At 33.2% G+C, this 25097-nt stretch overlaps 1 long non-coding RNA gene and 1 other non-coding gene across 2 annotated transcripts; one reads left to right on the forward strand and one right to left on the reverse strand.

Moving 5' to 3' along the window:
• Positions 1–802: 802 nt before the first annotated feature.
• LOC114192637 lies at positions 803–3097 on the reverse strand. The gene is made up of 4 exons (XR_003606126.1): positions 2913–3097; positions 2601–2805; positions 1469–2133; positions 803–1387 (listed from the first exon to the last, which is right to left on the reverse strand). It is a non-coding gene; the product is annotated as an uncharacterized LOC114192637 (long non-coding RNA).
• Positions 3098–24091: 20994 nt separating this feature from the next.
• TRNAT-UGU lies at positions 24092–24164 on the forward strand. The gene has a single exon. It is a non-coding gene; the product is annotated as a tRNA-Thr (tRNA).
• The last annotated feature ends 933 nt before the right edge of the window (positions 24165–25097 follow it).

Raw genomic sequence — 25097 nt, forward strand, 5'->3', positions numbered from 1 at the left:
ATTTAATGTAATTGCCATATGTTTTTTTTATTACCATCCAACGTATATTGAAGTTCAAAAGGTTACATATGTTTTTGGTCCCTTAACTTTCACTACAAATTGGAATTAGTCTATCTTTAAAACTTTGGCCCAATTTAGTCTACTACATAAATTTAGTCTTTTTAATCATTAATCACTACGAAAAAAGATGAATTTTATGGCTGTCAAAATTGTTATTTCTGACAATTATAAACCGTCTAAAAGAAACTTTCCAGCGGTTAAATTAATCTCCATCTGTACAGATGTCAATAACTGCTCTGCTTTTGGCGGTTTTCATCGTAACACTGGTAATGTTGCTAAAAAAGAAACTAGCGTTATATGTAGTTAAATGTCGCTATATATATAAAATTGCTAGAATATACATTGTTATTTGCAATTAAAAACCACTAGAGTATACATGTATAAACCGCTAAAATATACATCGTCATCTGTAACTAAAAACCGCTAGAATATACATGTATAAAAATTCATAGTTTAAGAAACTACATTATAGTTCGATGAAAATAAAAATTCATTATCAATAGCATTGAACATCATAGGGTCATACATACATTAATTTGCAACGAAATGAGACAAGATAATCCATAACAAGCAATATAAATACAATATTACAATATTTTTATTGCAATGTCCAAATCAACACCATTAGAATAAAAAGAATCCTTATATATATATATATATATATATATATATATATATATATATATATATATATATATATATATATATATATATATATATGAAAAAGGTTAAGCATATCATTTTAGAATACATTGTAAAATTAAATATTTACCCATATCTATAAACACAAGCTAATGAGTCTTTCTTCAAATATTTTTTTGCAGTACTGATCTTGAAGATGAGATTGGTTCAGAAACTGTGCTTCATACTGAGTCCCTTGGTCATGTCCTTCTTGTTTTCATAAATAGGAAACTTGGCAGGTAAATAAAATTAAAAGCAACAAAATCTAACACACGTGGGAACACTATTCTACAGTCATAAGAGAAACTAGTTTTCAAGATTAATTAGCATTTAAACATATAATATATAGATCATCCAACTCAAATTAAGTAAGAAACAAAACTTATTCGCCAATTTGATCAAAAGCAATGTAAAATATGTTACCAAATGCTAGGTTTTATTAGAATAATAATAAGTGTTATTAGAAAAAAGCGTATTGGTTACATAAATCACGAATTTATACCATAGACAATGAAAACAAGGGACATAGGACAACTTACCTTAAGTTCTGATAATCTCTAGACATCTATATAAGCAGATCTTGATATAGAGATATACGGTAGATCACTTGCTTGTAGAATCATCATACAACCATCACCGACACTTTCTGATGTATTAGTAACTTTATTTAGTAACAAGACAATTTAAGGTAAAAATTGGAATCACACTTTTCTAATGGTTGTCAAACCTGAGGGAGGGAGATGGATTGGTCCATGAAAAGGAAACTGGGGAGGGAAAACTTCCAAACTAGACATAACCCAACTAAATCTTGGAGCACCACATGAATGAAATGAAACTGAAGTCAGATTTCTTGAGCTAAAAACTAAATAAAAGAAAAGTAAACCTACCTCTGTAGAAGATGCACTTGCTCGGGTATTTTTCACAGAAGTTGAAGGGAATATTTTTTTGAACCTCAACAACAAAATCATATTTTAAAGCACACAAAAATGTAGTTGAAACCCGTTTTTCCTTAGCTATTGCTGCCAATGCGACAATGCAGCATCCCTGGCTTCAGGAGTGTTGTCATATAGGCACATATCTTCATCATATAACCTCCTATTCAATATCTTATTCTTAGCTGACTATGATTTGACCTAGTTCTTATAAATTTTATTCACCAACTAATTATAAATATATCAACACTAAAAGATGTCTACATGGGATGGGATGATGATCATTCAAAGGAGACATACCACATAGTTTCTTAAAAGCTATGAATCAGAGAAAGAAAAAAAAAAGACAAACAATGTTAGTCATAAACTGAAAAAGGACAGAGCAAAAAGATTAATGGAAAAGCTTACCCTTATGGCTTGAAGTGCCAAGTAAGACATATTTTTGAACCATTTTTCAAACCTGCATTTCTAAACACGTTAGTAATAGAGTTTGAACAGATCAAGACAAGAATAAAGACCAAAAGCAAAGACAATAAATTGCAGATAGAAATAGTATAATATTTATAGTTTAATGCTTAATGTTTAGCAAAAAGTTATTGTTGCTATAAGAGTCGCTCAACGTGGGACTCCTAACAAATAATGTCACATAATTTACATTTAGCTCGCTCCTTACATTCAAGGTTCTATTAAATCTCTTGTCATTTCCCACATATATTATCTATTAAAACAAGAAACTGGAACACAAAAACAATAACAAGAAACAAGGAAGCAACTGGAGTTTTCGAAAAACGAGGAACTAACAATTCAACCTAGTGAGTGATTGAAGTCCAAAAACATTAAAAAAAAAGTATAATGTGGGCAATTATAAGATGGAAACCAAAGGAACGAAATTGAAAAATGGAGGCACTGAAATGAGAGCGTCCTAACCGAGCTTGGACTACAAGACGTAACAGCCATGTTGAAAGCATTGCCGATTCGAACGGCATGGTACTTTCCATGCCTGTATTTCTCCATGCATTCCTCTTCTGAACTGTAATTTTCGTTCCTCTCCATCAAATTCTTCAGTTATACATCCCAATTTGTCTGAGTCAGAAAGAGGGAATCTTTGGGAATCTGAGTTAGGGTTTTTCAACTTTACCGAGCAAATAAAATCACCAAAATTTGAGTGAGTCGTTGCTCAAATTGACTCAACAGAAATAACATTCGATAAATAAAAACATAAAGGTGGAGTAAGTTTACCAATAGAAAGAGTTGCATGAGCGAAATTAGTGGTGGAAGAATTCATAGGAAGAGACGTTTCTTCGGACAATACTTCGCCTCTTGAAGCAACGATGTTGGTGAAGCCATTGAAACACCAATCTGTGTTCATATTAGATGGAACCCTAAATCAAGAACATTTATCCCAATTGCCATGTCCTGGAGAATAGCTTTGTAGCACGATTTTTTCTCATTCGACGTTTTCATATCCTAAAACTATATAACATAAAATAATATAAAGTATTTGTGATGGGTATATAAAACTAACAGAAATTAAAAAAAATTCTAACAATTTATTTAATCGCCATAAAATAATGGCTGGTAAAAATTACTTTTTTTTATAGTGAATTTAGACATTTTAATCAAATTTTGTTAAGTTTATTTGATGTTTTAAACACATTTTTCAATTAAAATTAATTTTTTAAAAATAGATATATTTAAAAAAAATGTTTAGAAATAGATATAAATTAATAAAAATAAGTATTTTGGAAAACTATATATATAAATAGATATAAGTTTCTTAAAAAAATGGTATATAAGAAAATATTTCTATAAATAGATATAAAAACTGGATAAACAAATATTTAGAAAAACATATATTTCAAAGAAATTTAAATTAGCAAAATATTTGAAGAAATAATTTCTGAACAAAAAAGTTAGGTTAAAATACCTTTTTGGTCCAAATTTTCATCAAGTTTTGTCAAATAAGTCTTAATTTTGGTTTTGTGTTCAAATAGGTCCCAATTGTCGTCAATTTTGTTCAATTGGGTCCTTTTTTGCTAACACTGTTTAAATCATTAACGACCATGAACAGTGACTGCCACCTGTCACTTCGTGGGTTTTTTTAATTTTTTAATTTTTTATTAATTTTTTTTAGTTTTTTTAAATTATTTTTTTAAATGTCCACATGTCAACCTATCAGTGTGCCATGTGTCAAAGTCAATGTTCTATATTTAATTTGGTCTCTTGTTATTTTTGTTCAATTTAGTTAGATAGTAGCTAGTAACTAGTAGCTAGAGCAAGGAGCTAGTAGCTAATAGCTAGTAGCTAGAAGCTTGTAGCTAGTAGCAAGAGTTAGAAGCTAGTAGCTTGAGATAGTAGTTAGTAGTTAGTAGTAAGTAGCTAGTAGTCGATCTAATAGCTAGAAGATAAAGCTGGTAGCTAGTAGCTAGAGTTGGTAGCTGGGATCTAGTAGGTGGGAGCTTGTAGCTAGTAACTAGAAGCTAGTAGGTAGTAACTAGTAGTTAGAGCTAGTAGCTAGTAGCTATTAGCTAGTATCTATTAACTAATATCTATTAGCTAGTAGCTAGTAGCCAATAGCTAATAGCCAGTAGCAAGTAGCCAGTAGCTAGTAGCTAGTAGCTAGTATCTAGTAGTTAGGAGCTAGATCTAGTAGCTAGGAGCTAGAGCTAGTAGTTAGGAGCTAGAGCTGGTTACTAGTAGCTGAAAACTTGTAGCTTGTAGCTAGTAGGTAGTAGCTGGTAGAAAGTAGCTTGTAGCGAGAACTAGTGACTAGTTACTAGTAGCTAGAGGTAGTAGCTAGTATCTAGTAGCTAGTGGCAAGTAGATAAAGTTTGTAGCTAGTAGCTAGAGATAGTAGTTAGAGATAATAGCTAGTAGTTAGAGCTAGTAATGAGTAGCTAGGAGGTAATAGCTTGTAGCTAGAGATGGGTGCCAGTAGCTACTAGCTGGTACCTAGTAGCAAGTAGCTAAAACTAGTAACTAGTACCTAGTAGCTAGTCGCTAGTGGTTAGTAGCTTGTAGCTAGTAGTTAGTAGTTAATAGCTAGTACCTAGTAGCTAGTACCTAGAGCTAGTAGCTAATAGCTAGAAGCTAGTAGCTAGTAGCTGGTAGCTAGACCTAGTAGCTAGACCTAGTATTTAGTGTGTAGCTAAAGCTAGTTGTTAGTAGCTAGAGTTGGTAGAAAGTAGTTAGTACCTAAAGCTAGTTGCTATAGCTAGCAGCTAGTTGCTAGCGGTTCATTCTGAGTAGCTAGAGTAGTAGGTAGTTGCTAGTAGCTAGTTACTAGTATCTAGAGCTAGAGCTAGTAGCTAGAGATGGGTGCTAGTACCTAGTAGCTGGTAGCTAGTAGCTAATAGCTAGAGCTAGTCGTTAGTAGCTAGTAGCTAGAGCTAGTAACTAATGACTAGTAGGTAGTAACTAGTACCTAGATCTAGTAGTTGGTATCTAGAACTAGTAGCTAGGAGTTAGGAGCTGGTAGCTAGAGGTATTAGCTAGATGCTAGAGCTAGTAGCTAGTAGTTGGGAGTTAGTAGGTAAAGCTAGTAGCTAGTAGGTAGAGCTAGTAGCTAGTAGCTAGAAGGTAGAGCTAGTAGCTAGAAGCTACTAGGTAGAACTTGTAGCGAGTAGTTAGAGCTAGTAACTAGTAGCAAGTTGCTAGAGAAAGTAGCTAGAAGCTAGTAGCTTGTTGCTAGTAACTAGTAACTAGTAGCTAGAGCTAGATTCTAGAGGTAGTAGCTACTACTTAGAGCTAGGACCTAGGAGCTTTTATCTAGTAGCTAGTGACTAGTAAGTAGTAGCTAGAACTAGATGTTAGTAGCTAATAACTACTAACTAGTAGCTAGAGCTACTAAGTAGAAGTTAGAGCCAGTAGTTGGGAGCTAATAGCTAGTAGCTAGTAGCTAATAACTAGTAGCTAATAGCTAGTAGGTAGTAGCTAGATCTAGAAGCTAGCAGCTAGACCTAGTAGTTAGTACCTAGTAACTAGTAGTTAAGCTAAAAGCTAGAAGCTAAAGCTAGTAGCTAGTAGCTGGGAGCTAGTAACTAGTAGCCAAAGCTAGTAGCTAGTAGCTAGTAGGTAGAGCTTATAGCTAGTAGCTAGAGCTAGTACCTAGTAGCTAGTTGCTAGAGAAAGTAGCTAGTTGCTAGATGTAGTAACTAGTATCTAAAAGCTAGTAACAAGTAGCTAGTGGCTAGTAACAAGTGGCTAAAGCTAGAGGCTAGTAGCTAGTGGCTAATAACTAGTAGCTAGAGGTAGTAGCTAGTATCTAGAGCTAGTAGTTATTAGCTAGTACCTAGTAGCCAGTAGCTAAGGCTAGTAGCTTGTAGCTAATAGCTTGTAGCTAGTAGCTAATATCTAGTGCTAGAAGCTAGTAGCTAGAGCTAGTAGTTAGTAACTAGTAACTACTATGTAGTAGCTAGTAGTTAGTAACTAGTATATAGTAGCTAGTAGGTAGTAGCTAGTAGCTAGTAGCTAGTATCTAGTATCTAGTAACTAGTATCTAGTATCTAGTAGCTAGTAGCTAATACTTGAATGCAAGATGTCGGCCTCGTGATGTCAATGCATGCCTAATATTGAAAAGGGAGTCCTCCACGCGTGAAAGTGATGTGTAGAAAGGATACAACAGTTTGGGCCGCAACAATCAAAGGCCCACACGTGGAACATGCATTGGAAAAATGGGTTGCATTTAATAAAACAAGCCTAATTAGAACAACATTTATTTAATTTAAAATAAATAAAAGAAATGGACCTAGGTCATTGGCCAAGTTGAGGAGCCCTTTAGGGTGATATTCATCATCCCCTCCCACTTGAAGAAGATTTGTCCTCAGATCAAGAGGTTTCCTCCAAGATCAGAATTATGTCTGCAGTAATCATTTGTCGCAACCGAAATCGCGACGGGACAACGAACCAGAAATAAAAATTTGTAAAAAACAGAATTTGGAGTCGCCACCATAGTTATTATAGGAAACTATGGAAAACCATAAAAAAGAGCAAGGTCTGCGAAAAACTAGAGTTTGGGTCCAGGAGTCGGTTACGCGTGGGGAAGGTATTAGCACCCCACAACGTCCGTTCTAAGACGGTACCTTTAATTAAACATGCAAAAGGATGTGGTTTTCAAAATTTTAATTTTCCTAAAAAATTATAAAAGGATATACAAAAGAAAAAAAATAATTTTTTGGTTTTTTGGGCCCGACAAGGATTAATCCTCGCTCCTATGTATCTCCATTTATAATGGAGAATCAGGGTTACGTAGTTCTTTTTGAAAAATCTATTTGGAAAATTATTTGAAAATGATTTAATTTGTTTTATAATTTTGAAAATCTTTTTATTTAAATTTTAGTATTATTTTAAAATTGGTGTCATGCGACGCGAGCGGCCGACACTTTAAATAAATTTTTTTTTTCTAATCTTTTATTTTTATTTTTTTAATCATTTATAAATTTTTAATATTTTTTTTAAGTTATTTTAGAGTAGTTGTGGATGTCATTGCGACGTGAGCAACCAAATAGATATAAAAGAATAAACAAAGAAAGTTATATTTTATTTTTAGATCATGTGTATATATTTTTAGAAAAAACAAAAGTCTAAATTGGATGTCATGCGACGCGAGCGGCCGGGCAGACAATAAAGAAAGGGGAAAAATATTTTTTATGATTAAAAAAAAGAATTAAAATTAAAAAACTAAATCAAAAGATGAGAGAATCGAGAGTGACGTACCTTACAAAATTTCAATATCTCATCACCTTTTCTTGTTTTTTTTTTTTTTGCTTCCTTTTATAATATTTTTGTGTTTGTTTTTTCAATAGAGATAAAGATGAGAGGTGTCTATGTGGGTGGTAATGAGAGGGTGTAGAGAATGTTTTTTTCTCTTTTTTTTTCTACCTCCTTCAATATTTTTTTTTTTGAAAGAGAGATAAAAGAGAAGGTGTGTGTAGGAGTGGTGATAGGAAAGAATTAGAGAAATGTAGAGAATCTTTTTTTTTTGTCATGGCAGAGTGCGTATTTATACTCACACCTTGCAATAGCAATGCAATATCGGCCTTAATTGTAACGAACAATATAAGGAAGGAATTGGTCATGATAGTAGCAAATTATGAGTATCAAATCGCAACAAATCAGAGCACAAAATCAATCATCATCAATAACAAATCAGAGCACAAAATTAATCTCAATTAATAATATTGACTCTACCGTTTGAAGAGATATTACTTCTAATTATTATTATATAATTAATTTTTCTATCAGGAACAAAGGTAGAAAATATTTGAGTTATTGGGCTCATGAAAATTAATAACAAATTGGGCTCTTCCCTCTTTATTCCTTTTTTTTCTTTTTTATTCATCTCTCTTTTTTTTTTCTTTTTTTCTAAAATTAAAGTTTGAAAATCTTTGAAGAAAATAATGTTTCACATTTTTTTAATTTTTTTAATTTTTTTTTGAAAATAAATTTATTTACCCGGACGAAATTGGGTGTTGACATCATTAAACAAGATTTCATTAAAATTTTGGATACCATGCATAGAATATTTTTTTTAAAGACACATTAAGATGGGTTTTATGTTTGTAAATGTTTTCAATGAGACCCATTTCACAAAAATATTAATTTTCCCTTTGACTTAGTTGTGACCTAAAAGGTAACTCTAAGTCAAAGGTTGATTTTTGCAAATCTATTGAGGAATATGAAATGATTGGTGAAGGTGGAAAAAAAGTTTTAGGGAGAACTAAGACAAAAGCATTAATGACAAATAAGGGAGAGTTGAAAGATGGGATTACTCCCTTGAAATCTATGCAAGGAGTTGTGGGATGCTTTATCTCTACTTCCTTAAACATTATTTTTGTTCTTTCTTTTCTCTCGATCTCTTTCTCTTCTCTTTTTAACTCTTCCTCTTGTCTTATTCTATCTTTTTCTTCACATTCTTTTCTCTCTTTTTCCTCCTTCTCTTTTCTCAACTGTTCCTCTTTTTCTTTCAACCTCTCCATCTTTCACTCCTCTTTTTCTCTCAATTCTTGCTCAAATTTCTCTATTTCTTTTTGCTCTCTTCTCTGAATTCTTAATCTTTCCTTTTCTTCCAACTCCCTTATCTCTCTTAGGAGTATTGTGAGTTTTTCCTCCTTCCTTCTTGCTATTTCAATTTTCTTTTTCACGATCAAAGTCAAAGGAAAGGGGGAATGAATGTTCTTCTCATGCATGCTCTCAACTCACTCCAACTTTGAATGGGAGATTTTCTACCTTTTCCACTCTAGACTGCCTATAGTCCCACCACTCTCTTGCATGTCCTACAAAACTAGAAATGCACAAAGTAAGAATGTAGTATTTACTATGTTTAAGATGTAATGAATGCACCAAATCATCTACTTCCCTCTCCCAAGCTATGTATGATAATGCACTAATGTCGTCTCCAAAGAAAGGAAATGTACTCTCATGTGTATGCTGCATTGTATCCTCACTATGACTACCTAAATTCAATCTACTATACGAATGATAACTTATTTTGCAAAACACTTTTGAAACACTTATCAAAACAATTTTTCACAAAGATTTTGAGGTGAAATTTATAAAAAGAAATAGAGGTGAAAGTTGTCTATAGATATCCCAGGAAAGGGTGGTGAGTCACTTGGACAAGCTTAGAAACCAAGCATTTCCTAGCCAGATTCTATAGTATACTTTCACAAAAACTTCTTAATGAAAATTTCAAAACAAAATTTAAGTGTGTGAAAAACCTATGACCATAGAAAGGTCATCTAAGTGTTGAAAATTTTTACACCTATATAACACAGAGATGTAAAACATAAATTCAACATGCATATCACAAGCACAAAACTTGAACATGGAAAACATAAAAAAATAGGAAAATATAAACTAGACGAAAAGTTTTCCTAAGTGAAGAATCAAGTGGCACTTGGAACCCTTACTCCTCACACTACACGATTAAAACTATTACAAACAGCCAAGGAATGGAATTGCATTAATGCATTTTCCCATTCCAAAGCAAAAAAAGATTACAAACAAAATGTCGTGATATCCAAACAAAAACAACACATAAATAAAAGAAAACGCAACGTGGCTGGGTTTGTCATTGTTGTATCAATGTACTTCTCTTTGTCCAGCCATATTTAGATCTCTCCCTCTAGTGTTTCTTGCAATTGCAATCCCATTCCTCAAAAGTCCTCTCGGTAGCCACTCAATTGTTTTCCTCACCATAGTTGCACCTTCAAGATAGGTAATTACCTACAAGGCTGCCAAATCAGTGAGTGTCCAAAGTAAATTGAAACCAGAAAGATCTCAGATTACCACTTGAGAGTACAAAAATCATAAAACAAGAAAAGCTCAAATGAATATTGGACACATCAAGTGATAGAATTAAATGGACAAACTTAATTGAATAAGCAAGAAGGACAAGCAAGAAAAAGGCAAAGCAATAAAGGATGGCACACAAAAGAGAACCTAAGGAATGTGTCTAGAATAAGATCAATCAAAACTAAAAATCAAGAAGACACAAAACAAGTTGAATGAAGAATGATAACATATGCAAACATAGTTGAAATGGAGAGTACAAATATGTAATGTCATTAGGCCACTTTTACACAAACACTCAACTCATTCCATAACTTTTTGTGTCAGATTTCCTAAACAGGTTTTCTTTTTCCACTGATTTCTTTCTTTTCTTTTTAACTCTTAAATTGCTTTTGACTTATTATCTTTTGAAGCCATAGGTCACAACAAGTTCAGTTTTCCAATTCCAATTCAACTAGCGAATGCATATGACAGAGTAGAAATAATTTATTCAACTTAAAAATAATTTGGAAGCAGAGATAAGATAGGAAATGTTCGATCAGTACAAAGAAATAGCAGAGTCATGCATCAGCTTTCACTCAAACAGTTTGCCAATAGAAACAATAGGGATTTCAATTTCAACTCAGGAAACTATCACAATAAGGACTGAAATGCAAAGCAGAATTGTTCACACGAATAAATCAAAACAGAAACTACAATGCATGGCCTGAAACTGTGCATCAGAATATCATACCATAGTGAAATATAAGCAATCAACATAGTGGAACACAATGAAATAGTCTTGACTCTAAACATAACTAAACAACAGAACTAAATCAAGAGAATGCATTTTTTTTTCAGATTGACGCATATAGTATAACAACGTCATGATCACCAACTGAATCAATCAACATAAATCTAGAGTCAACTAAAATGAAAGAAGTTCAAACACTCTTCGAATACTGCTACATAACTGATGCTCCAACACTTTATTTCAATCCAACAGTTTCAAGAATTTTGTCATAGCAGTTATTAATTAGATTGCAAAGATACACATGATTAAACACAAAAATGTAATGAAAAACTATTTGCATAATAAATACACAAGCAGTACTGGGATTAAAAGCACGGTACTAGGTTAAGCAAACAGGAATCACTTATGCACAAGTGTAAAACAATTTCAACAGTGATTCATACAAATATAAACTGCAAATACTGAATTCCAACAACAAGTTGAGTCAACTTAAATGATACAGCCAGATAGGAGCTGCACCAGAACAGAATCAACCTAGGCATCAACTAAACTAGTTGATTTCCACTAGAACAATTTGAACAAAGACAGATGTATTACAGATATGGAATCATTCATATTTGGTTCAGTCGACAAGCATCATGGGCCAGACATATACACCTCAATCAATAAAAGGAATGTATGAAACAATGAAGCACAAATGCAATTGAACAACAAAATGATTGCAAAATCAGCAAGCAATGACAACTCAGAGAAACAAAAACTCAGCACAATTGAAACAGGAAACAGTAGCAATTATGAACTGCAAAAAATTGCTATTGATCTAATAGCAATTAAAGAACTCCACAAAACACAGAAACTACACATTAGACGTAGAACAAGGACTAAACAGGTACAAATGATTAACAACACACCAATTAGGCACACTTCTATGGAATCAATGAACATAGAAAACGAATTACATAAAACTACGACAAAACACGAGATTATAAAACTGAAAGCTAGATAAACAAAATTGAAATTAAACCTACTGACATGCATTAGAGTGGAAGAATGAAGATCTAGAAATTTTTGCTCATTCAGTATTGATTCAGGGCAAATTGGAACAAATTTAAGGAATCAATTTCAGCAAAAATTTCAGCACACAAATTCTCGAAGAAAAGCAAAGATGAATTCAAACAAATTCGTATAAGACAGAAATCAAACATATATGAAAGAAGAAACAAAGATAAGTTCTTCACTTATCTTTGAAGACCTCCAACTCGCAACCTGAGCTCTGAATACCACATGATGAACGAGAAATTGTGGATCTTCGGCGAAATCCTTCCAATCATCAAATTATTCGGTGGAAATCCACCACACACGCAGCGAAATCATTGAATGCATGATGCTGTGATGAGTGCGTATTTTTGCCCTCATTTAATGTTTAATTCTGGGTATTTAATTGAATTTGTGTGCTTAAAGATTGATTTAATTGGGATTTCCTATAATTGGGTTTATTGAGCATGAGATACAAAATCATGTTAAAAATAGCTTTTTAGTTGCATAAATGTTCTTTGGATATTTTGAGGTGTGTTAGTGTAGCTGCAGCTAAGTTGAGCTCATGGAGGTGTGGAAATAAATTGATTAAAGCTTCATGACACCTTAAAGATAAATCCAAGAATAAGAAATTATCAAAAGCACAAAAATCCAAGCCAAGTATTGCATGAAGACGACAAGAAAAGCTTGAAAAAGTGAAGAAGTTTGGCTAAACCAAGAAGAGAGGAACAAAAAAATTGGACCTTGCAGTTCTCTTTATCTTTATGATAAAAGATAATTTGGGAAAATATATCTTTAGATATTTTATTTGATATTTTTAAATAATTATCTTATTTAATTATATCATAAAATATTAAAAGATAATAACTACCAAATCTTTTTAAATATGACAATATCTTCTTGAATCTTTTTAGTTCCACAACAAACAAATATATCTTGAAGATATTGAATTATTTAGAAGATAATTTAAGGAGATTGCAAAGGGTTGATTTGGAAAACTAATACAAATACTAATTGGTGATAATTTATCATATATCTTTAATTAATTAATTAATTTAATTATATTAGATATTGATATTATCAACCAATTATATTTGTCAAATAGTCTATATCTCTCCAAATATTTTTAAATATTTATCTTTATCTTTATTTTAAAAGATATTTGAGAGATTTTAGCAATAGAAAAGCCCAGTCCAATTCCTATATAAAGACACCAAGGGAGAAGCAGAAAGTACAAGCTCATGACTTCGAAGTTTAGGAACCCTTAGGGGGGCCTAATTTCGTTTCCTTTCTCTCTCTATTCTTTTCTCTATTTTTATTTTATTTTGTATTTCATGGAGTGCTGAACTTCTTGGGTTGATTCCATTGTAATTTCGTAATTGGATTCTGAGGTTAGATCAATTAATTTGTTTGTTCTTTTGATTCTTGTTGAGATTTATTTTCATCTATGTCTTTTGGTTCTTAATTTAGTGAAAGTAATGATTTTTACATTGTAGCAAGTTAGCATAGTGTTAAATCTACATAACATTACAATTGTATGAGTCCAAGGGCTTTTAAATTTTAATTGAGAAGTTACTTTGATTAATTTTAGAAACTTTCATATGATTGCATGAGTTTTTGCTAATAATTGAGAAGTTACTTTGATTAAAGGTGAAAACTTAGATTAGAATTAATCAAGAAATTACTTTGGTTAATTAGCTTTTTACTAGATATAAGAGGTAAAAGAATGAACATGATTAGGATTAGTAATATTTAATTGAGAATTTACTTTGGTTAAATTTACTAAGATTAATCTACAAAGTTCTTGCTTTTGATTGAGAAGTTACTTTAGTTGAAAGTAAGGACGCCAACAAATTAATTGAGAAGTTACATTGATTAATTTGAAGTCTTAAACAAGAAATCAATAACAATAATCTTTAGGAAACCAATGATGAATCCTATTTTAAAAAAGCAGTGGAATCAACCTATTTTTCTTTACTATTGTTTCTATCTTATTTTATTTTTTTATCTTTATCTTTCATATTTTTATTATTTTATTTGACTAACTCTTTTGTATAGATATTATAAGAACTAACTTGTTAAAAATCAATTCCGTGTTCGTTGGGAGACGACTTAGGGTTAACTTAACCCATACTAATTTTTTGGCTACTTTCTTAACAATACTGAAGTTCTTATAGATAAGTAGTATTAATTTGATCGCTTGACGACAATGTTATCAAATTTGGCGCCGTTGCCGGGGAACACGGTTAGAATTTTTATCATTTTAGTTCTTATTTTTTTATTTTTTTATTTTTTTATTCTTTTGATTTTATTTTTTTTATCACTAATATTCTTTTTATCTCAATTTTTTTTTCTCTAACATTTATTTTATTTTCTTTAGTTATTTTTTTAGTTACTTTATTTTTTTTAGCACAATTTTTGTTTGAGGAATTTTGTTGGAAATTTGTGATACTAGTTGGGAAACACTTTGGCTAAGGAAAGACAAGGTACTTAAGTTGTCCATTGAGACGCACCTCTCTTTCCTGGAAGTCTACTCAACAAGCTTTCAACTTATTTCTTTTCAGAAAACCTCTTTCAAATATGCAAAATAATTTTTCATACGAAAATAATCAACATTATAGTTTTCAAATGGATTACAATTGCTATCCAGAGCAACCACATGATTCATACAATTATCAGCAGCAAATTGTTACACCTACTTCTGCACCTGATTTAAGTAGGTTAACTATACGTCAACTAAATGATCTATATCCTAGATCATCTTTTGTGGAATATGAGCAACTATCATACCATGAGCAACAACCATATTCTGAGTGTCCACCCCAGCCATCATATGTTCCATTTGGTTCTCAACAACAACAACATGCAACATCACAACAAGTTGTAGCAATCAATGGACCATCCTATAAGGAAGTTGTGTTATTAATGGATGGACTGAGAGAGAAATTAGACACCATAGATGAAAGGTTGCGAGTTGATCAACGATGCAAAGATATTAAGCAAAAATGGTATGGAAATGATAAAGTATTGTATGACATGATGGAGGATGCAAGTAACAATAACTCTGTAGAATTACTTTGTACGGTTAATAGCACCCTCCAATGCCATCCAAGATTTGCTGAAATCCCAGAATTTAGAGCATTTCGTCAAGAAATAGAAGTTATGCTTCTAAAGTTGGCCATTTGAGCTGAACAAATGTCAGAAGATTTAAGTCAACTAATGAAAGACAAACCTATGGAGGCCACCTTAGAAAAACTTATGAAGACGATAGTTGAGCAAAGGGATGAAATGATAATGTTAAGGAGCATGAATCAAAGGATGGAACAATTGAGCACTGATGTGAATGAGAACACGATTCAAATGTTAGATCAACCAACATCAGAATCACATCACACTGATATATCTACTGATAGATATAATGATGCTCACAGTAATATGTCTACTGATGGACATATCAATTTTGCTAAAGATGTTGCTGATGAAGAAATTGAAGATTCTCACACATACATATCTACTGATGGATATGTTGATGATGCTCAATGTGAATATAAAGTTTTATCTACTGATGATGATATGAGTATAAATGATCTTTTTGAGGAGCAAAGTTGTGAGAATAATAGAAGTGAAGTTGAAGAGCCAACGATATTCGAAGATGTAGCTGAAGCATCTACTATTGCAACTAACTTGGTTAATGATAAAGTAGCAAAGTCAACTACTTCAAGTGCAGATTTTTGCTCACAAGATGAGATTACAAGGATTACTGATGATCTTGTTAACCATCTGAATGCACCTGATGATGCTCAAGTTGAGTTGAAGCCACACACTCCACACATCAAGTTTGTTGATGTGAATGATGCAAAAATGTTTTCAGTGGTTATCTTTGTTGACATGACTGTAGAGAAAGAAGAAAGGTTGCTGCAACAGGTAAAATGCTTAGATTCAAATTCTTTTGAAAACATTGTTGATAAAAAAAATTAATTTGCATGCATGTTTGTTTTCTGTTTCTATTTTTAATTTTAAAAATATTAAAAAAATTTCAAAAATATGTGTTTTTGTTTTCTTTAATAAAATTGTACAAGATGACTTGTACTTTATAAAATTAAAGAAAATTAATTTTGACATATGGCCAGATTGAGCCAGAAGTCACAATTTTTCGTTTCCTCCCCAAAATAAGTCCATCAAGGACAATTTTTTTGAAATAAGTGAGGGGGAGACAAACTGTAGGTAGGATTTTTTTTCTTTTTTTTCTGTTTTTCAATTTCTGTTTTTGTTTTCATAAAACAAAATTGTGATTTCTTTTTGAGAAAATTGTGAAAGTATTAACTTTTTACTAAGTGAAACTTTTAAACAATATATCTCATAAGAAATCCACCAAAAACATTTCCCTGCTTTCAATAAAACATATTGACATTGGATTTTTAGGATTTGATTCAATAATTGGGATGATCATAATTCTGAAAAACTAAAAGTCATGTTGATATGAGTGGATTGTTTCTATGATTTGCTAATTGAGTTGATTTAAGAATTACTTGATTAAATCTTTTGTGAAAGAGTTTTGACCTTGTGAGTCTTGAACCTTAATGTAAGGGATGGTATGCCTTGTGCCATTCCTATTTTTCCTTAGTGACTTGCTCATGCTTGTTTATACTCAAATATTTGGCTTGATTCTTTTGTTTTGCAACTTAGGTGAATATGCATGATTTGATATGACTGAGGCAATTCTTATTTTTAGCTACTTGGCCAAATAAGCCAACCTTGATATTAATCCATTGGTAGCCCCTTTGAGCTTTAAACCTCCTTTTTCTTATTTTAAGCCCATTGTAAACCCTTAAAAAGAAAAAAATACCATGTTTTTCCTTATCTTAGGAAGAAAGAAAGGAGCTAGTGGATTATGATAGGATTGGTTGAGGAATAAAGTGTGTGGTTGAGTACCTCACCCACAAATTAATAAAAATGGCAAAAGGAAAAATTGTTGATGAAAAAGTGTTGAAATGAAAAAAATAATTGCTTTCTAAAAAAGAGAGGGAGCAACAAGCAATAAACGAAAAAGAGTTGTTTCTGAAATTATGCTCCATTATTCTTCCTACATTACCATTTCAAAAACCCAAATATCCTAAAATTTTTCTTACCTTTTCCTTCGCCACATTATAACCTGTAAAAAAGTCCTCATGATGTTTGAATGCATGTTTTCTGAAAGTTTATGAATATTAGAGTCTTGTTAAGTATTACGAGTGTTTACTTGCATGAGTATTTTGAATGAAAACACAAGCCAAAACACTTGAGCGAATTTTGGTGAGAAAATACATATTTAACTTGAGTGCTCTCTTTCATAATTGATTGTCTTTTGAATTCAAAAGATTAACTCATGTGTGAAAAATAGAATCTTTCCGTTTGTTTATGCATGGTAACTTAATTTCTAGAATATTGATTTGTCTCAAGTAAGGCTCATTCCTTTAATCTAGTGTTGATATGAAGTAAAATACCTCAGAATAAAGTTTTGAAATTGCTCAATTTTGCCCAGGAGTGCAAAAGGATAAGTGTGTGGTTATGATGAGTGCGTATTTTTGCCCTCATTTAATGTTTAATTCTGGGTATTTAATTGAATTTGTGTGCTTAAAGATTGATTTAATTGGGATTTCCTATAATTGGGTTTATTGAGCATGAGATACAAAAATGTGTTAAAAATAGCTTTTTAGTTGCATAAATGTTCTTTGGATATTTTGAGGTGTGTTAGTGCAACTGCAGCTAAGTTGAGCTCATGGAGGTGTGGAAATAAATTGATTAAAGCTTCATGACACCTTAAAGATAAATCCAAGAATAAGAAATTATCAAAAGCATAAAAATCCAAGCCAAGTATTGCATGAAGATGACAAGAAAAGCTTGAAAAAGTAAAGTTTGGCTAAACCAAGAAGAGAGGAACAAAAAAATTGGACCTTGCAGTTCTCTTTATCTTTATGATAAAAGATAATTTGGGAAAATATATCTTTAGATATTTCATTTGATATTTTTATAGATAAGTAGTATTAATTTGATCGCTTGACGACAACGTTATCATGTTGGCTTCGTGATGTCAATGGAGGCCCAATATTGAAAAGGGAGTCCTCCATGAGTGAAAGTGATGTGCATAAAGGATATTGCAGTTTCGTCCACAACAATAGAACGCCCACACATGGAACATGCATTGGAAAATTGGGCTGCATTTTAAAAAACAAGCCCAATTAGAACAAAATTTATTTAATTAAAAATAAATAAAATAAATGGCCTAGGTCATTGGCCCAAGCTGAGGAGCCCTTTAGGGTGATATTCATCACTAGAGATATTAACTAGTAGTTAGTAGATAGCAGCTAGTAGCCAATAGCTAGTAGCTAGTAATTAGAGCTAGTAGCTAAAAGCTAGAGCTAATAGCTAGTAACTAGAGCTGGTAGTTAATAGTTGCTAACTTGTAGCTGGTAGTTGGTAGCTGGTAGCTAGTAGCTAGTAGCTGGTAGCTAGAGCTAGTAGCTAGTAGTTGGTAGCTAGAGCTAGTGGCTAGTAGCTAGTAGCTAGAAGCTAAAAGCTAGTAGTAAGTAGCTAGTAGCTAATAGCTAATAGCTTGTAGCTAGTTAGTAGGTAGTAGCCAACGCTAGTAGGTAGAGCTACTAGCTAGTAGCTAGAGTTAGTAGCTAGTAGCTTGTAACTCAAACTAGTAGCTAGTAACTAGTAGCTAGTAGCTGCTAGTAATAAGAGCTAGTAGCTAGTAGCTAGAAGTAATAGCTATTAACTAGAGTTAATAGCTAGTAGCGAGTAGGTAATAGCCAATAGTTAGAGCTAGTAGTTTGTAGCTAGAAGCTAGTAGCTAGTAGTTGGAGTTGCGTGCTAATAGCTATTAACTGGTAGCTAGTAGCTAGAAGCTAGAGCTAGTGGCTAATACCTAGTAGCTAGAGTTAGTAACTACTAGCTAGTAGCTAGTACCTAGAGCTAACAACAAGTAGTAAGTAGCTAGAGCTAATAACTAATAACAAGTAGCTGATAGTACTAGCTAGAGGTAGTAGCTAGTAGGTAGTAACTAGTAACTAGTAGCTAGTACCTAGAGCTAACAATAAGTAGCTAGAGCTAGTAACTAGTAGCTGATAGTAGTAGCTAGAGGTAATAGTTAGTAGCTACTAACTAGTAACTAGTAGCTAGAGCTAATAACTAGGAGCTAGAGCAAGTAGCTAATAGCTAGAGCTGGTATCTAGTAGTTGATAACTTGTAGTTGGGAGCTGGTAGCTAGTAGCTAGTAGTTGGTAGCTAGTAGCTAGTAGCCAGTAACTAGTACATAGTAGTTAATAGCAAGTAGTTAGTGGCTAGTAGGTAGATTTAATAGCTAGTAGCTAGAGCTAGTGGCTAGTAACTAAAATTAGTGGCTAGAGCTGGTAGCTAGTAGTTAGAGTTAGTAACTAGTAGCTTGTAGCTCGAGTTAGTAGCTAGTAACTAGTAGCTCAAACTAGTAGGTTGTAACTAGTAGCTAGCAGCTAGTGGCAAGAGCTAGTAGCTAGTAGCTAATCGTTAGAGCTAATAGTTAGTAACTAGTAGCTAGTAGCTAGTACTAATAGCTGGTAGCTAGTAGTTAGAGCTAGTAGCTAATACCTAGGAGCTAGAGCTAATAGTTAGTAACTATAACTGATAGCTAGTAGTTGGTAGCTAGTAGCTAGTAGCCAGTAACTAGTACATAGTAGTTAATAGCAAGTAGTTAGTGGCTAGTAGGTCGAGTTAATAGCTAGTAGCTAGAGCTAGTGGCTAGTAGCTAAAACTAGTGGCTAAAGCTGGTACCTAGTAGTTAGAGCTAGTAACTAGTAGCTTGTATCTCGAGTTAGTAGCTAGTAACGAGTAGCTCAAACTAGTAGGTTGTAACTAGTAGCTAGCAGGTAGTGGCAAGAGATAGTAGCTAGTAGTTAGTAGCTAGTAGCTAGTCATTAGAGCTAATAGCTAGTAACTAGTAGCTAGTAGCTAGTAGTTAGTACTAATAGCTGGTAGCTAGTAGTTAGAACTTGTAGCTAATACTTAGGAGCTAGAGCTAGTAGTTAGTAACTATAACTAATAGCTAGTAGTTGGTAGCTAGTAGCTAGTAGTAACTAGTACATAGTAGTTAATAGCAAGTAGTTAGTGGCTAGTAGGTCGAGTTAATAGCTAGTAGTTATAGCTAGTGGCTAGTAGCTAAAACTAGTGGCTAGTAGTTAAAACTAGATGCTAGAGCTAGTAGCTAGTAGTTAGAGCTAGTAACTAGTAGCTTGTAGCTCGAGTTAGTAGCTAGTAACTAGTAGCTCAAACTAGTAGGTTGTAACTAGTAGCTAGTAGCTAGTGGTAAGAGCTAGTAGCTAGCGGCAAGAGATAGTAGCTAGTAGCTAGTCGATAGAGCTAATAGCTAGTAACTAGTAGCTAGCAGCTAGTAGTTAGTACCTAATAGTTGGTAGCTAGTAGTTAGAGCTAATAGCTAATACCTAGGAGCTAGAGCTAGTAGTTAGTAACTATAACTGATAGCTAGTTGCTAGTGGCTCGTAGCTAGTAGCTAGTAGGTAGAGCTAGTGACTAGTAGCTAATAATTAGAGCTAGTAACTAGTAGCTAGTAGCTTGTATCTAGTAGCTAGTAGCTAGTAACTAGAGCTAGTAGTTAGTAGTAAGTAGTTAGAAGCTAGTAACTAGTAGCTAGTAGCTATAACCTAGTAGCTAGAATCTAGTGGCTCGTAGTTAAAAGCTAGTAGCTAATAGTTAGTAACTAGTTGCTAGTTGTTAGTAGCAAGAGCTAGTGGCTCGTAACTAGTAGCTAGTAGGTAGAGCTATTGACTAATAGCTAATAGCTAGAGCTAGTAACTAGTAGCTAGCAGTTAGAAGTTAGTAGCTACTAGCTTAGTAGCTAGTAGCTAGTAAGTATAGGTAATAGTTAGTAACTAAAGCTAATAGCTAGTACCTAGAGCTACTAGCTAATAACTAGAGCTACTAGCAAGTAGTTAGTAGCTAGAGCTAATAACTAGTTGCTAGAGCTAATAACTAGTCGTTAGTAAGTAGTAGCTAGTAGCTAGTATTTAGTAGCTAAAGCCTGTAGCTAGTAGCTTGTATTAGTAGCTAGTAGCTAGAGCTTCGTGTTAGTAGCTTGTAGCTGGTAGCTAATAGCTAGAAGCTAGAGCTAGTGCCTAGTAGGTAGTAACTAGAGCAAGTACCTAGTAGCTAGTAACTAATAGCTAGTAGCTGGTAGCTAGTAGCTAATACTAGTTGTTAATGGCCAGTAGCTAGAGCTAGTAGCTAGTACCTAAAGTTAGTAGCTAGTAGTTCTAACGCGAGCTAATAGCTTGTAGCTCGAGCTAGGAACTAGTAACTAGTAGCCAATAACTAGTACAAGAGCTATTAGCTAGTAGTTAGTAACTAGTAACTAGTAGCTAGTGGCTAGTAACTAGTATCGAGTAAGTAGCTATTTGCTAATAGCTACTCGCTAGTATCTAGAGCTAGTAGCGAGTAGCTAAGCTTATAGTTCGAGTTAGTAGCTAGTAGCTAGTAGTTAGTAGCTAATTGCTAGTAGCTAGAAGGTAGTAGCTACTTGCTATTAGCTAGAACTAGTAGTTATAGTTTGTAGCTCGAGCTAGTAGCTAGAGTTAGAAGCTAGTAGCTAGAACTAGTAGTTAGTAGCAAGTAGCAAGTAGCTAGTAGCTAGTAGCTAGTAGCTAGTAACTAGTAATTAGTAGCTAGTAACTAGAGCTAGTAGTTAGTAGCAAGTAGCTAGAAGCTAGTAGCAAGTAGCTAGTAGCTAGAACTTAGTAGCGAGAATCTAGTGGCTCGTAGTTAAAAGCTAGTAGCTAGTAACTAGTTGCTAGTAGTTAGTAGCAAGAGCTAATAGCTAGTAGCTAGTAGTTAGTAACTAGTAACAAGTACCTAGTAGCTAGAGCTAGTAACTAGTAGCTAGAGCTAGTAACTAGTAGCTATTTGCTGGTAGCTACTCACTAGTTGCTAGAGCTAGTATCTAGAGATAGCAGTTAGAGTTATTAGGTTATAGCTAGTATCTAGTAGCTAGAGCTTGTAGCTCAGGTTAGTATCTAATAGCTAGAGCTAGTAACTAGTAGCTAGTAGGTAGAGTTACTTCTAGCTAGTAGCTAGTATCTAATTGTTGTTAGCTAGTAGTTAGTAGCTAAAGCTAGTTGCTAGTAGCTAGAACTAGTAGTTGTAGCTTCTAGCTCGAGCTAGTAGTTAGTAGCTCGAGCTAGTAGTTATTAGCTCGAGCTAGTAGTTATTAGCTAGCAGCTAGAGCTAGTATCTAGAGCTAATAGCGAGTAGTTAGAGTTAATAGTTAGTAGCAAGTAGCAAGTAGCCAATAGCTAGTAGCCAGTAGCCAGTAGCTAGTAGCTAGTAGTTAGTAGCAAGTAGCTTGTAGCTAGTAGCTAGTTGCCAGTAGCTAGTAACTAGTAGCCAGTAGCTAGTAGCCAGTAGCTAGTAGCTAATAGCTAATAGCTAATAGCTAGTAGCCAGTAGCCAGTAGCTAATAGCTAGTAGCTAGTAACTAGAGCAAGTAGCTAGTACCTAGGAGTTAGAGTTAGTAGCTAGTAGTTATAGATGATAGATTGTTGCTAGTAGCTCGGGTTCGTATCTAGTAGTTAGAGCTAGTAACTAGTAACTAGTAGATAGAGTTACTTCTAGCTAGTAGCTAGAACTAGTAGCTATAGCTTCTAGCTCGAGTTAGTAGTTAGTAGCTCGAGCTAGTAGCTATTAGCTAAAGCTAGTAGCTGGTAGCTAGAGTTAGTAATTAGTAGCAAGTACCTAGTAACTAGTAGTTAGAGCCAGTAGTAAGTAGCAAGTAGCTAGTAGCTAGTAACCAGCAGTCAATAGCCAGTAGCCAGTAGCTAGTAGTTAGTAGCCAATAGCCAATAGCTAGTAGGTAGTAGCTAAAAGCTAGTAGCTAGTAGTTAGTACCTAGTAGTTGGTAGCTAGTAATTAGAACTAGTATCTAATACCTAAGAGTTAGAGCTAGTAGCTAGTAGTTATAGCTGGTAGATTGTTGCTAGTAGCTTGTAGCTAGTAGCTAGAGCTAGTGGCTAGTAGCTAGTAGCTAGATATATAGCTAGTGGCTAGTAGCTAGTTACTAGTAGCTTGTAGCTAGAGGTAGTAGCTAGTAGGTAGGAGGTACTAGCTAGGAGCTAAGAGCTAGTAGCTAGTTAAGGGTAAGATAAGATGAAAAATACGTTCAAAATTTAAGAAAACTTTTCAAATGTAAACTTAGTCGAACGATTGAGAGATAATAAAATAGATCTTCAAATGAATCAAAAATTAATAATAATAAAATAAAGAATATAATTTTTTTATGTTACATAATTAATAAAATGTTCATGCTATTGAACACTTAAATTGAGAGTGTTAAACATTCTAATGAAGAAAGGAAATATATAAAAAAGAGTAAAAATATTCAAATGTGAGAAATAAAAAATATTTAATTTGCATAAATCTTTTGAACATAATTGTACACATAGACCAAGAAAATGTTTAATTAATGATCAATTTTAATGACAAAAACTAATTAATCACTATAGTGATCAATTTAGATACTAATTTATAAACTAAAACTTATTGGTAACTAGAAGAGTTTCTGAATTGGTCACTATAATAAATTGGTCTCTAATTTGTCACTAAGATTAGTTACCAAGGTTTTAGCTACAAAAAAATTGGTCTTTAAGCTTGTATCTAAATTGGTTACTAATGGGACCAATTTAGTGACTAATTTATTTCTAATGTTAGTGACCAATTTAGATATTAATTCACTATAATTACCAATTTAGAAATTGTTTTAGTTACCAATCATTTTTAATTTATAAATTGGCTACTATAGTGACCAATTATTTTATATCCCTAAAATTGGTCATTAATTGGATATTTTCTTACATTTAAAGGTTGTGATAAAGAGGAAAAATATATTAAAAATATGAATGAATTTTAGGAGAAGCCAAACAATTAGAAGAAATAAAAAATAGAAAGTGTCTAGTGTAAGACCCGAGAAATTTAAATAACTAAATAAATAATTAATTAATAAATACGGGCAATAGGAGCCTTTATGGCATTAAATATTGATTGATGTGATGTGGAAAAGTATTAGCTCAAATGGTTGAGAGTACTTTGATTGTGTGAGAAGACTTGGGTTCAAGTCCTATGTATGTCAATTATGTGTTGTTTTATTTATTATTAATTTTTAATAATAATAATATGCATGATCATGTTGAGTGCTAAGCAATAACCAAAAATAGGGCGCTTTGGCAGCGGTGTTGTGGAACCGTTTTCGCCGCTATGGCAGCGTCAGGCAATAATGCAGGAGCAAGGGTCCATTGTAGATGAATTTGTTGGATTAGTTACGAGCTCGTTTACATTAGCCGGTTTAGCTCAGAGGTTAGAGCATCGCATTTGTAATGCGATGGTCATCGGTTCGAATCTGATAACCGGCTTTTCTCTATTTGTTTTTTACATAATTGATAATATCTTTTTTAGAAATAAAAAATTGGGAGAGTTCGATCTCTGCGGAAGAAATCAAGAAATTAACCTACTTTTTTGTATTCTTTTATATACAATAAATTCGGATATTGATAAAATTCATCTAATTCTTCTTTGTACTATAAAACTTTAGTAGATTTCGCTTCATTTAGAATTCTATAATATTTTTCATTTCGTTTAGTTTTCATTTCGTTTAGTTTTCATTTCATTTAGTTTTCATTTCGATTTATAAGATTTTTCATTTTAAAAAAGGAGTTTTTATTATTATGATGCTCTTGTGTGAGGATACGAGCGGGGAGGTTCGTATGTTCCGTGCTCACACTTGAGGGCTGCTACGAGCGGGGAGGTTCGTAACTGTTGGATCACGTGTGTTGGACTACGGGCGGGGAGGTCCGTAGAGTTGGACTACGAGCGGGGAGGTTCGTGGAAGCATATATATCCTGGGTCCATGGTCATGAAATTGTGGATTGGAAACCTTAGGGCAATAAGGTTTCTTGGTTAAGCATTGGTTGAAATAAATTAATTTGGGGGTGAAATTCTATGTATTAAATTATATGTTTATATTGTTACATGAGCTCACCCTTTCTGTGTGTGTTTGGCGATGATCGTGTAATTCGTTATACGGGAGCAGACATTGTTTCAGGTGGAGCTGGTGACACTTAAAGCCGGAGAGGGGTTAGCTTGGGAAGTTTTATAGACTACATTTGACTATTTTGTAACCATTTAGTTGATCATTTTTTAACTAAGTAAACATGGAGTTTACTTTATGGTTTTAAATTTTGATGCATTTTAGTAAGGTTTTAATTTTCCCGCGTTTTGGGAAAGAACTTTGAATAATAATGACATATTTGATATTATTTTACTTTATTTTATTTAAATTAGTAATA

This window comes from Vigna unguiculata, chromosome 7 (genome assembly GCF_004118075.2).
Source record: "Vigna unguiculata cultivar IT97K-499-35 chromosome 7, ASM411807v1, whole genome shotgun sequence".
Taxonomy (NCBI): Eukaryota; Viridiplantae; Streptophyta; class Magnoliopsida; order Fabales; family Fabaceae; genus Vigna; species Vigna unguiculata.